This window comes from Cucurbita maxima, unplaced genomic scaffold (assembly GCF_002738345.1).
Source record: "Cucurbita maxima cultivar Rimu unplaced genomic scaffold, Cmax_1.0 Cma_Scf00035, whole genome shotgun sequence".
In the NCBI taxonomy this organism is placed as follows: Eukaryota; Viridiplantae; Streptophyta; class Magnoliopsida; order Cucurbitales; family Cucurbitaceae; genus Cucurbita; species Cucurbita maxima.
In genome coordinates this window covers 385,489-398,394 of record NW_019272051.1, presented here as the reverse complement: position 1 = coordinate 398,394, position 12,906 = coordinate 385,489, and the positions used below count along the sequence as shown (strand labels likewise).

The 12,906-nt window shown below is 32.9% G+C and overlaps 1 long non-coding RNA gene across 3 annotated transcripts in view; it reads left to right on the top strand.

The window, feature by feature from the left end:
* Window positions 1-235, top strand: part of LOC111467954 — a 2,646-nt gene extending 2,411 nt beyond the window's left edge. For all 3 annotated transcript variants that reach the window (XR_002714648.1, XR_002714647.1, XR_002714649.1), the window contains exon 5: window positions 22-235. This is a non-coding gene — a long non-coding RNA (uncharacterized LOC111467954). The remainder of the gene's footprint in view (window positions 1-21) is intronic.
* Window positions 236-12,906: the final 12,671 nt, after the last annotated feature.

The following is a 12,906-nucleotide window of genomic DNA, read 5'->3' as shown; positions in this document are numbered from 1 at the left end:
TTTTTTTTTTTTTTTTTTCAGGTGAGTGATGCCATGGTTCGAGGCGGGAATGCGTGCTGAATCTTAATGCCACGAGTGTCCCGGGGCGTCTAGGAGTCTGTGCATATTTTTTGTTTAGATTTGTCATGCGTTGTTTTGTAAACCATTTACATACTTTTCATTGAACTCATATGCTATTGGAACACCTTGATTTGGATTTCAAACTTTCTATCTAATCGCTAAAGTTTTTTTGTAATTTCGTCTTGTCCATTTGCTTTTAAATGATTTCATTGCATAGTTGGTTGGTCCAACCATTGATTTCGAGATTCAAATTTTGGGTTGTGACAAACATTATTACAAACGTGTCAAGGAAATCTTTGAACACTTTGTTCATCAAGCCTATAAAAGTTGTAAGGCATAGTCAATCCAGAAGACATTACTTTTAATTCAGAGTAGTCATATCTTCTTCTAAATGTCTTTTTCTTTTATCCTTAGTTAGTGGTAATCCGATCTTAAATTGATCTTGAAAAATATTGAGGCACCCAAAAACTTATAAAATAATTCGTTAATGTGGGATACTCAATACTTAGTCTTGATCGTCACCTTGTTCAACTCTCACTTATTCTGGATCGTCATCTTGTTCAACTCTCTACAGTTCGTAGATATCCATTTTTTTTTTTAACGAATTGCACTGAGGCTTTCAAGAGCGATACACTTGGCCTTATAAAGCATTTGTCTGACAACTCTTACAATTGCTCTTCGAGCTCCTTCAATTCAGTTGGGGCTATGCTGTAAAGTGCTTTCGAGATCGGTTCATCCTGAGCTCGAGTTTAATTTCAATGTCAATATCCATGGTTGACAGAAATTATGGTAGGTTGTCGGATAACACATCTTCAAATTCTTGTACTACAAGTAGTAAGGGTGCACTACCTCCAAGGTCTCGGACATCGATCACGCTAGTCAATAGGGTTCAGGTCCCAAGGCTAATCAACTTTCTTGCCTTCAAGGTGGAGGTCACCGTGAAAGTAAAAGTTCACTACCCTAAATTTGAAACTCTACCCGGTGGGTGGCGTAAATATAAATTAATGGGCTCCACAATCGATGATTGAATAATTTTTCAACCAACCAATGCAGGTAGAGAATCACGTCAAAGTCAAATATGTCTTGTACAATCAATAGTACCTCTAAAGTATGTACCATCAACAATATCTCTAAGATTCTTTCTAATGCAACTACTTTATAGGATTGAAAGTGTTAGTATTTTGCTAATACTTCTCTTGAAAATAAGGATACAGACCATGTGTATCGTAAAGGCTCTAGTCTTGCGACAGGAATTAATGAACGTATAAATCTTGAATCAAATAGTACACAAGCAAGGTATCAATGGTAAAGACCTTCCACCACGGTGTCACAATCTTCAATCCTCTTGCATGCGGTTGCCCTACCCATTCTCTTACCTTGCCCATAGCCTCGTGGTTTCCCTAAAGGAACTGACACCAATCTTCCACTAGAAGTGAGCTTCTCCTCTGAGCATATAAAAGACACCGTTAACTTTCTGATCATTTAAGTCATTGAAATATTTGAAGATAATTTCCATGAATTCCACCCAAGCTTCAGTTACGCACGACTTAGTGGACTTCTTATTGAATGCTGATGAGTCATGCTTACAAAAAAATCTCCCGGTACTTGATAGAATCACTACTATGATGTTAAGATTCGGATTACCTTATTGATTGAATATTTCAAGGTAAAAACACTTATTTGAGATTCGAATCACTCTACAAGTGAGATGGATCTTGTCAAGATTGAATGATTCTAAACATGCAACCTAAACTACATATAATTTCAAAGTTCTTGAGAAAAGAAAATGTAGATTGTTAACCAATTCATCTTAAGATCATGTATAGAAATCTAATGGATAAATATGAATTAAGGAGTTGAGTGATTGATGGCGTTACTATAACACATACAGAAGCAATTTGGATCTTATGCATTCTAAGTACATCAATTATAGTAAATTAGCTAGCATGTTCAAAAGCATTAAAACTTAATGAGTTTGAATATTTCTTTTTCCTCACGAACTGGTTATGAACCACCACTAGTGTCTTCCCTACTATTCTTCAGCCTTAGAATGGGATTGTGGAATCCGGTGAGTGACTAAACTTGATAGGAATTTAATATATGAAAAGAGAGAGTTTTGAGATAATTTCTCAAAGTTTTTCAAGCCTTCTTTACATGTACCTTGATCACTCTATTTATAAGTCATATTTGCATCTTCATGCAAACATGAGATTACCAAATTTTGACACTCAAAATTTCACTCAAATTTGTGGGATTTATTTGCAAACATGCAAGTTTGGTCAAACAAAATTTTAACACTCAAAATTTCACTCAAATTTGTGGGGTTTATTTGAAAAACATGCAAGTTTGTTAAACCATACATTGACACTCAATATTCCACTGACTCAAACATGTATTTTTCCATTAAAGTCAACATTTTGACTTTCTCTATTTTAATTCAACAATTAATTTAAATAATTAATTTCAAATTAAAATAATATTAAAGGATTAATTAAACAATTTAATTAATATTTAATATTAAATGAAATGCCAATCACAATCAATTCCGACACATATTGATGATAAATTCCTCCTCATAATTAAAATATATAAATCTTATTTAAACATCTCAAATTCTCTCCTTTTGTTTAATTCATAAATTAAATCAAAATGCGGTTAAATATATCGTATATATTTAGCGCATATTCCCTAATTTGAGTTTATACACTTCAAACTCACTTGCCACACTATTCTAAGGTTTAGTTAGATATGAGCTAGCAAGGGGATGGACCTACAGATCATGGGCTCCAACGATCCAAGATTAACCGGTTAAACTCATTAACCTTTTAACCAACATTCGTTAACTACTAGGACACTCCACTCTAGACTAGTAGTTGCACTGCCCTCACTATAGATATATTTTTGTCCATTTGATATAACCATGATTAGTAAGTCGATCCTTCACAAGTTGTTCGTAACTAGAGCTAGGTCAATTTATCGTTTTTACCCCTTAAGTTACTTCTTGTTCCTTAAGTCCCACTGATTTTCTAATAAACAATTGGTTTGTGGTCCAACTACCAAACCCAATCCCTCTCGGGCCAATGAGAGGGTGGAGCTCCTTGTTCAAGATCTAGAGTCAGTACTTAAGGGAACAACCTCTCTACTATCTCTAAAAGCGGGTAGGAGTGAATTCTATCTTGCACCCTATGTCCCCAGCTATTCACCGAGTCTTACCTTTGAAATGGTAGGCTTATTGAGTCGGCGAACTCGAGCCAATCTCACCCATGCAAATCTAAGGATAATTCCGAATAAACTGGAGTTCATAGTTAGCTCAGGATTAAGATCGAGTTACCTAGGTCATCGAATGAAAAAAATCAGTCTCAACAGTAAACGACAATTTTTGTTTACACACTATGAGTTTTATGATATAAAACCTAACAGTGATGAGATATGATGTCCCGACAAAAGTTTGATTGAGCTAAGTCATCAGAAACTATGAAATATGAAAATTAAATTAGATGGACCTGAATGACCTCATCATAAAATTAATTTTCATATTATACTTTTAGATTTTTAATTCAAAACTTGAAATAACAATAACCCATAATAAGTTTCAAACATGTATTTTCAATTAAAAAAAAAAAAAACAACTCTTTTATCGAACACAATTCTATTTTTATTATAGACAATAAATGAGGAGTTACTAAAGGGGTCCATATTTTTCAATTAAAAAAAAAACCCTGTTATCAAACACGATTCTATTTTTATTATAAACTATACATGAGAATGTGTTACTAAAGAGGTCCATAATTGCCCTCATTTATGACAAGAATACAAAATATTGAAGCGTCACCCTTGTTCATCAACTTTAAAGTTAAAAGTCCATAACATTACACTCTAGAACTTTAAGGTTAATGGTATTAAAGGTCCATACCATTACACCCTAAAATACAGTTAACTACCGATGGTTAAGGATATCTCTAATGAGTTGTTTTCTTAAAATAACTAAAATACTAATAATAATTGATAAGCTCCTAATATGTGACCACTTGTCCAAATTTAACAATAATATATTTTTATCCATTAGATTGATGGGTGTGGTTGACAATGAAAACTAATTTTGCAAGTATAAAAGTGAAACAAACTCCGGACAAATATGTTCAATCGTATCTGTTTTTCTCTCATTTCAACAAAATGAGTTTATTTTCAAAACTTGCACTCTCTCTCTTGATCTTATTATTCTTAGCTAAACAATTTCCTATCATCGAAGGATCAATCTTCCAAAATCCAGAGATTATCGTCAAGATAACAAATGCTCTCAAAGTAAAAAATCAGCTCACTGTTCATTGCAAATCTAGAAATGATGACTTGGGAGTTCACAAGCTGACATCTTGGGTTAGCTACGATTTCAGTTTTCGTCCAAACTTTTGGGGCACAACATTGTTTTACTGTTCATTCGAATGGCCTGGCTCGTTTCATTACTTCAATATCTACATAGATAAGAGAGATAGAAAGAATTGCGATAATATTCTTTGTTCATGGCACGTGAGTGAGCAAGATGTTTGTATGTTCAACTATAAAACAAATGATAATGATATTTGCTATAAGTGGTGAGGTAAAAAGTCCATATACCCATAAATTGGAAGGTTGAATTTTAATATTGAAATAAATTAATGTGTGAGTACTTTTTCTTTGGTTTTTTTGAAGCTTCATATGATTAGTACAAGTCAACTATGTACGCTATTGATATAAATTATGATATTAAGAATTGTTGACTTATTTTGGTCATGATCGGTAATTACAACAATTATATGAGATGCGAAATTGTATTCAAAGAATTTTGGCCTAGAGTAAAAGTAAGGTTGAGCCTTAGGGTTTTGCTTCAAGTAGAGGCAAGTCGTTAGAGTTGCTATCGAGTGAAAATATACACATGCATAAACTAAATTTTGTTCAATCATTCATGTAGCCTGTACAAGTTATGTTCAGTTAGTGAAGAAGAACCTTGCCTAAAGTCTAATGAAGTTGCACAGTCAGGTGAATAAGGTTTTTCATGATTGTGTCAAAATCACTTTGTATGGTTTAAGATGTACCACAGTAACAATATTCAAAGATGCTTTCACAATTTCGCAGGGAGGTTTGCACAATCGTTGTTGATGATTATTGGGAGTGAGTTCCACATTAGTTAATTTAGTGGAAGATCATGGGTTTATAAGTGAAGAATACTATCTTCATTGGTATGAGATATTTTGGGGAAGCCCAAAGCAAAGCCATGAGAACTTATGCTCAAAGTGGACAATATCATACCATTGTAGAGAGTCGTGTTCAACTAACATGGTATCAGAGCCATGCCTTAAACTTAACCATGTCAATAGAATCCTCAAATATCGAACAAAGAATTGTGAGCCTCGAGAATACTATCTTCATTGGTATGAGGCCTTTTGGAGAAACATAAAGCAAAGCCATGAGAGCGTATGCTCAAAGTGGACAATATCATACCATCGTAGAGAGTACTGATTTCTAACCGAATATATATGAAAAACAACAAAATTATTTTGAATTAATATATAGTGATAATTGGAGGGTATGTAAATTATCGAGTTGAATCCCATTTATTTAATTTTTCCAACTTTGAGAAAAATTAATCCCATTTATTTATATAAGGAAAGGATAATAGAAAAATTTGACATAAAAGACACTTTACTATGTATCATACCAACCTTAATCCCATTTATTTATATAAGGAAAGACACTTACCATATATGTTAAGATAATAATATAAATATTTTCATTAAAAATGACAATTAGAGAAGGGAAATATGAACTTACCCTATTATGACATTTTATAATCCATCATAAATGGTAAAATAATAATTTAAAGGTTTATTATTATTTTTATTTAAAGGTTTATTATTTTTTTAAAAAATTGAAAAACAAAGAAGGTTGTTGTTTCAATTTTTTTTAAAATAATTTTGGATTAGAAAAAACAATAAGCATGAATTGTCTTCTAATAGTTATCAAATGATTTCGTTTTTTAATAAAATAACAAGGACTATCTCAAATAAATCTTATTTAGCTAAACTAAATCTCTCAGGATTGTTTGATTAAGGTTTTGTTTACTATGGGGAGAATCAAATAACTATGTTTAATGTTGCATGAAAAATATTATAAAAAAGAGTAGAACTTAGATATTCATGTTAGATAGATGTATGTCATACATGTTAGAAGAATTTGATTAGGTCCAAATAGTTAGAGTATTTTTAGGGATATAGTTTAAATATTTTTAGAAGATTTGTTTACTAGATTTGTTTACAACATTTGTGGTTATTTTATTTGTAAGGCTATAAGAGCTTAGTTCAATATTCAATAATATTAGTTTATGTTTCTAGCTTAGTTATGTCAAAACCTAACAATGGGCAATAGAGCCACAATTTTTGAGTGATCAAATAGAGAGAGTATGAGTGAACACGGGTTGACCTTTCTTTTTCATATCTTTGTTTTATCATTTTCGGGATGGGGAAAATACGAATCCCCATCGCCCCAATAAACGAAAAAGTTTTTATTGATTTTTTATTTTATTATATATTTTCTATATTCTAGAATATAGAAAATATATAATATCTAATCAAATAGTAAACTGAAATTCTTTATTAAAAATTTAATGAGACGGACGTTAAAATGATGACATTAGTGGATTAAGTTAAAACCGTATTTTTTCATTCTATGAACCCTTATTTCTTTTCTCGAAATCATTATTACTATTATAGAATATATCCCGCCGAATACATAATTAAATTGGTTTGCAAAATCCTTGACAAAATTTTAACGAATATCCCTCACTTCGATGGTCACTATGATCATTTGGAGTGAGATGTAGAAAAATTTGCTCATAGCAAAAGGCCTATGGAGCGTGGTGGAGAATGGTTTCTCAGAACAGAGGAAGGAACAATGTTGACTAGAATGGCTTCTCAGAACTAGAGGAAGAAACAATGTCGACTGAGGCACAAAAGGGCCACCTTGATGTTGCTAGACTCAAAGATCACCAAGTAAAGAATTACCTTTTCGAGGCAATTGATGTACTATCTTTGAACAAATCTTAGATCCTCTCACAACCAAGATTGTTTGGGACTCAATGAAGCGAAAATTTGGTTGAAACCAAAAAGTGAAGAAATCTCTTCTTAATGACGTAAAGAATTTGAGATCATAGAGATGAAAAATGATGAAAGTATCACCGATTATTTTGCAAGAGTGATGATAATCTTCAACAAGATGAGAAGCAACAAAGAAGATATGCCAGACAAGAAAATTGTAGAAAAAATTATGCATACCCTGACAGAAAAATTTACTTATGTTGTAGTATCCATTGAGGAATCCAAAGATACTGATAACATGTCCATTGATGAATTACAAAGTTCGTGCATGAACAAAAATTTCAAAAATCCAACATTAATGGAGAGGAACAAGTTTTAAAAGTCGAAGGGTGAACCGAAATAAGTAATAGAGGAAGAGGAACTTACGGGAGCAGAGGATGCGGAGAGGAAGATCAACTTTCAACAAAGCAACTGTTGAATGTTTTAGGTGTCATGACTTAGGTCATTTTCAATTGAATTATGCAAAGCCACAAGAAGATGATGAAATGCTGTTAATGGCTCATATGGAAAGACATGAAGCAAAAAGGAGTGATGCTTGGTTCTTAGATTCTAGTTGCTCAAACCTCATGTGTGCAAGTGAAGGTATGTTTTCAAGCTTAGACAAGACATTTTTCCCACGTTATCAAACTTAGAAATAATACAAGTATGAAAGTTATGGGAAAGGTTGCAGTGAAATTAACTTTGCATGGGGTTCGTTGCACTATTACTAATGTGTATTGGTACCTGAACTCAAAAATAATCTCTTGAGCATTGGACAACTACAAGAAAAAGGAGTAGCAGTGCTGTTTAAAGATGGTGTATGCAGCATTTATCATCCACAAAGAGGAAAAATAGCAGAGTCAATTATGAGTGCAAATCGACAGTTTATTTTGGGTACTGAACCATTTACCACAACAAATGAAGAAAGATGCCTCTAAGTTTCAAATACGGATCAATTAAAACTTTGTCACCATTGATATGGTCATCTCGGCTACAAAGGCGTGTGCACCTTAAAACACAAAAACATGGTGAAAGGTCTGCCGCAAATTGGAGCTCCAAACACCACCTATAAGGCATGTATGAAAGGTAAGCAACATCAGACTCCATTTCCAAAAATGGGTAAATGGAGAGCAACGGAAAAATTGGACTGGGGGAAAACATTAAAATTGATAAGAGCACAGCCGAAGGAGGAGGAATCACAGAGAAAACGACTGACCCAGTTGTTGAAACAATTGAACCAGTTGCTAAAAACGAAGAAGAAAAAATCACAGAAGAAACGACTAAAACGGTTGCTAAAATAATTGAACCAGTTGCTGAAAACAATTTTCCAATAGCTGTTGCACCAGATTTGACAACAAGGGAGGGGAGAAATCGACATCCACTTGTTTGGTTAGCAGATCCCGGTGAAGGCTATGAGATAAAAGGAAGTGAGGAGATGATGTACAAACTCCAAAAGGCTCTCTACGGATTAAAACAAGTACCTAGAACCTGATTTAGTCGAATAGAATCCTATTTCATCAAGGAAGGATTCAAAAGCAGTTTTAGTCAGCAAATACTCTTCATCAAGAGGAAGGGAGGATAGAAAATTGGCAAACATTAAAATGATGAAAAAGTAGATATAACTTTGTATAAACAAATAGTGGGAAGTCTAATGTATCTCACACTACTCGTTTTGATATAATGTTTGTTGTAAGTTTGATTAGTCGTTTTATGGCATGTCTAACACAACAACATTTTGTTACAGCTAAAAGGGTTTTAAAGTACTTGAAAGGTACATTAGATTATGGTGTATTTTATAAAAAGGGTAGAGTTAATGATTTAAATGGATTTACTGATAGTGACTATGCTGGAGACATGAAAGATAGCAAGAGTACTTCAGGCTATGTGTTTATGATGAGTGGAGGAGCAGTAGCTTGATCTTCTCATAAGCAGCCTATAGTCACCTTATCAACCACAGAAGCTGAGTTTGTTTCTACTAGTGCCATGTATGTCAAGCTGTTTGGATGAGGAGAATACTCAAATAGAAGCATTTCGGAAGTTGCGTGAAGAACTTGGTGTGCAGGTTTTTTTTTTTTTTTTTACTTGAACTAATTCTTAAAAGAAGAATAAGTTAAAGGGAGGGATGGTTAGAAGAATTTGATTAGGTCAAAATAGTTAGAGTATTTTTTAGAGAGGTAGTTTAAATATTTTTCAGATTTGTTTCCAATATTTGTGGTTAGTTGAGATGTAAGGCTATAAAAGCGAAGTTCAGTATTCAATAATATTATCACTCAAATTGTTTATGTTTCTGACTTGACTTAGTTATGTCAAACCTAATAATTGGGATTAGTAAAGAGTTATTTAATTGACCTTATGATCATATATAGAATTTTTATGGATAAATATGATTTGAGAAGCCAAGAGATGAGATATGATGACGAGATAAAAGCTCGGTTAGGCTAGGCCATGAGAAACTACGAAAATTAGACTAGTTGAAGGACCTGTACAACCCTAACATAAAATTAACTTTGTAACGACCATAAATTTTCTACTTAATTTAAGGTCGACACTGTATACACATCATGAATCTTGAATGCAAAAATACTTTTTTTAAACTTTCATAAAACGTCATGTTCATCTTAAGACACAGCCATGGACTTACGTGTTTTGAAAACATTTTTAAAAACGACACAAAAAAAGACTAAATAAAATAAATAAACATTTAAATTAAAAACATCATATTCTAGCCCAAGTTAAAGAAAATAAATACGACTACCCTGTCCATGTGTCATGGACTCGAGTTGCAATGCCGTCGTCAGTCGTACAAGAATGCCTTGCCTTAACCTAAAATAAAGTAGCACAGAAATACTCCGTAAGTGACCTCACTATTGGAGTTAAATGCAAGAACATGAGAATGCAATGATAGGACCTATCATATAGTAATAATATAAACATTTTCATTAATAAATGACATATTAGAGAAGGGAAATATGAAAGTACCATATTAGGACGTTTCACAATCTATCATAGATGGTAAAATAACATTTTAAAGGTTTATTTTTGATAGTGTTGTTTCAATTTTTTTTTTAAATAATTGTGGATTAGAAAAAACAATAAACCCAAATGGTTTTCAAATAGTTATCAAATGATTTAGTTTTTTCAATAAAATAATGACTATCTCAAATGAACCTTATTTAGCGGATCTAAATTTCTTAGGGGTCGTTTGATTTACAGTGTTGTTTATTACGTTTGAGAATCAAATAATTGTGTTTAGTGTGACATGAAAAATATTATAAAAAAAGAGTGGACCTCACATATTCATGATACGTAGATGTCATAGGGACTAGTAAAACGTTAACCAGATTATCTTAGGATCATATACATTATTTTGATGGATAAATATGATTTGACGAGCAAAGTGATGAGCTATGATGACTAGATAAATGCTCGGTTGAGCTAAGCCATTTGAAACTATTAAAATTAGATTAGGTGAGGACCTGTACATCTCTAACATAAGATTAATTTTCATATTATACTTACATTTTTAATTCAAAATTTTAATGAGTTTCAAAATTCCAATTTTATTATAAACAATAAATGAGAACCTCCTACCAAACGGGTCCATAATTACTCTCATTTATGACAAGAATACAAAATATCAAAAAGTTATCCTTGTTCATCAATTTTAAAGTTAAATGTCCATAACATTACACTTGCTGTTTTATTTTCCAATTATTTCTTCAATTAAATAAAAGAAAATGTAGAACTTATTCCTTCTAATTCAACGGGCATTCTCAACATTATGCCTTGAAGAGGACTCTAACCTCCACGCTCTTTTGCACGAGATTTTGAGTCTCCAAAAGTTACGGGGCTATTTTGCCGAGTTCCTTAGAGAGAGCTATCTCGCGCACCTAGGTATTCTCTACCTATCCACCTCTGTGTCATATGCTAAAGATTGAAGAACTCCCAAAAGACCAGCATATTCAGGTCCATTATAGAAAAGAAAGAATGCAAAAAAAATTAGAAATAAAAAAAAGTACAAAAATTCTTGATGGCATAGAAATTCCATTTTGGTTATCAATGAGTTAATTTTTAAAATAACTAAATACTAATAACAATAAATAAAATCAATAATAACAATAATATATTTCTGACTATCACAACAATGAGTACAACTAACAATTAAATCCAATTTTGCAAGAATAAAAGTGAAATAAACTAAACACAAATATTTCATTGATTAACTCATTCATTTTCAACACTTTCACCGTCTCTCCTTGTGTCATTGTTCCTCAATACCCTATGTAAATCTTCCAAAATAGATATGTTCTAAAAAGTCAGCTTTTAGTTTTCGACCAAACTTTTGGGGTTCAACATAGTATTATTGTACCTTCCAATGGCCTGGCTTGTCACATTACTTTGATATCTACATAGTATTATGTGTATTAAGTTTATATTACATGATTGATTTCTTGGTTCATATCAATTTCTTACCTTAAGTGGTTAGAATATGCATGTTTAGGACAATAGAAGGGCAATTTTCAATGAAAAATGCATTGTATGTATGATATAGAAAAGTACCGTTATACCCCTAGAATGAGATTCCGAGATACATGTTGATTTTATACTTTTCGAAGAGTTAGAAAGAGAATATGCATGAATAGAATACAAGTTCGGCAATATAGACGAGTAAGCTATGTAAGATGTAAGAAATTAAGAAAATGTCCTTATGATGAGATTTGTGATGAATGTTGTTTTGAATAATTTCTGGTGTGTTAGAAAGGAGGATGAGTTATTGTAATCTATGCTCCACGAGATGATGGATGTTATCTCGCTGTTGAGATTGTTTTGTTTGCATGGATGTTTTAGTTCATGTTTACCGTGCTCTAAGTTATTGATAAGATATCTTCATAATAAACTTGCCTGAATGTTTAGATTATGTATACTATGATCTAGTAGATCAATGGTATAGACTCCCTAGCAAAGCATGTACAAGAGAACCAAGTTAAGACTAGGTCACATGAGCTAGAGTGGTCTCAAGTAAACCAAGTTTGTACGTTTCTAGTAAACCGAGCACCCTAGGATCGTAAATGCCGATCTAAGGTTTAGACCTATGTGCATTCAAAGTATGGATTAGCCAAGGAGTTAGTCTTAAATTTCTTGAAAACGATAGTTGAAATCAAACCGCCTAGACGCCCCTAAGAGCCTAGTAAACCTCCACAACATTCAAGAACGACCAAGGTAGCTCACTAGGCTATGAGAAGTATGAACGATGTCATTAGTATCTCTATTACCTTTTACCCTTTAAAATTAGGGTAGTGCATGCCCCAACCTTATAAAAATTGTCGGGGGTCTCCTCAACAAGGCTGCTATGCTGTAAACTCGTCCTTTAAAAGGGGCGAGGACCATGTAGGTTAACCTAGTAGCTGGCCAACATATGGAGAACCGCTTGCTCCAAACTTTTATGATTTGTTGGTCTAGTGGGAGGAACTGCTAGCTAACCTTCTATGACAAATTTGTGACGCAAGAAAAGGGTAAACCACTACCCTGAACCTAAATTGTGTCCGCGAGCAACTAGAAAACCATACAAATACAAAACTCTGAGGCCTCCCCAAATTCTTAGATAGCCATCGAGGTTAGACTAGAACTCCTTAGAGCTTATAGAGTAAACCCGTGGATACCTACTAGGAGGATGAGATAAGAATCTACAAGTAGGTTTCTATGAAATATTTTATACCCGTTCTTTTTTTTTTTTTTTTTT